The sequence below is a fragment of the Lucilia cuprina genome, chromosome 2 (genome assembly GCF_022045245.1).
Source record: "Lucilia cuprina isolate Lc7/37 chromosome 2, ASM2204524v1, whole genome shotgun sequence".
Lineage (NCBI taxonomy): Eukaryota > Metazoa > Arthropoda > Insecta > Diptera > Calliphoridae > Lucilia > Lucilia cuprina.
In genome coordinates, this window is record NC_060950.1 from 13,419,863 (window position 1) to 13,421,669 (window position 1,807).

The following is a 1,807-nucleotide window of genomic DNA, read 5'->3' on the forward strand; positions in this document are numbered from 1 at the left end:
CCCTCATTTATTGCTCATTCAAATTCTGTTAGCTAGTTCTTTCTTTTCAACATTTAACACATTCACTCCAGTTGTTATTAATGAACAGACCAGCCAGGCATACAGTCAGTCAGTCGTCGTCATCATCATCGTATTAAATAGCTGCTACCGTAACATTTACTTTTGTTGAGTGTGTCTAACCCAAATGTGAATTCACACAAAACGTTATGCTTATGTACGTAGAATAAAAAAACCACATAAACTTAGAAATAATCAGGTAAAAATCAAATCTCAGCTTATACTAGAATATTTTGCAAATCTTTTCTACAGAATTGTTCTGTTTTTGTACGAACTGAAGATAAAATCTATACAAAATTGATTAAGTATAAAAGCTCATTAGGTTTCAAATGAAAGTAAGCAGTTTTTAATTTTTATTGAGAGACAATAAAGGTTATAGAAAGATGTAATGAATAGAATTAGATATTGAATGTTTTATTATATAATATGTAATAGTTTTTCGTAAATGTTAAATCAAATAGCCGATAGAATGCAGAACCTTAACATTCGGTATTTTTAATATTGATCTATTGAATGTTAACCTGGTTCTTTACATATAAACATTAAAATCTTATATGAGACGATTCTTCCTAAGTTATTAAGAAACTTAATTAGTTTCTTTTTAACTCCATATTAGAAATTTATAGTTTTTGTTAAACAAAATTGTTATTTACATAAAAAGTAATTTCAAATTCATATGTTCGCTGGGTTATGCCGGGTTTAACAAACTATGCTTATTTAATTTTCCATCTACACTCACACATAAACAAGCATAATTGTAAATTTTGTTTCCGAGTAGATGGGTTGTAGTGATTCTGTCTGCTATTAAATTGAAAAGAAAGAAATGTAACATTTTAATTGTTTGTAAAAAAAAGCACTGCTACTACACCCAACATCCATTTTCACAATTTGTGTATAAAAAACGCTACAAAATATTGTATGTCAAAAAAACAGAAAAACTATCAAGGACTTTTTTGAAAAAAAAAAAACAAAAAAAACAATAATCTGAGTTGTATGTTAGAGATTTTAGTAAAGCAACATAGTTTTTATTGACTAAACCGGTTAACTTGTTTTTTTAAGAAAAAATTTCGTTTAATATTTTTTTATAGCAAATCATTCTCTTTTATCTGTCTAATTCCCATAAAATTTATTTTTATAGGAAATTTTCGTAAAATTTATTTCGTTGAAATTTCTTTTTATAGAAAATGTTTCCTTAAATTTCTCTTTTATAGTTTCGTAGAAATTTTCCACGTACAGAAAATTTTCTTTTAGTTTTTTAATGGAAAAGTTTCGTTGAAATGCCTTTTAATAAAACATTTTTGCGAAAATAAAAAACAAAAATTTTGTAGAAAATTTCCGTTTAAAATTTAACTTTATAAAAAACATTCTTTTTATTGAAAATTTTTGTTAAAATTTTCTTTTAGTTAAAAATTTTTATTTTGTAAATTTTTTTTCTAAATTAATTTTCTTTTTGAACTTTTCTGTTTTATACAACATTTTTGATAAAATTTCCCATTTTTTAAAACATTTTCGACTAAATTTTTATAGAAAAATTTCACCAAATACTTATTTTTATAGAAATTTTTCGATAAAACTTCTTTTGATAGAAAATTTGAGCAAATTATAATATAATTTAGTAAATAAGTTAGTAAGTTAATAAGTAAGTAAGTTAGTAAGTTAGTAAGTTAGTAAGTTAGCAAGTTAGTAAGTTAGTAAGTTAGTAAGTTAGTAAGTTAGTAAGTTAGTAAGTTAGTAAGTTAGTAAGTTAGTA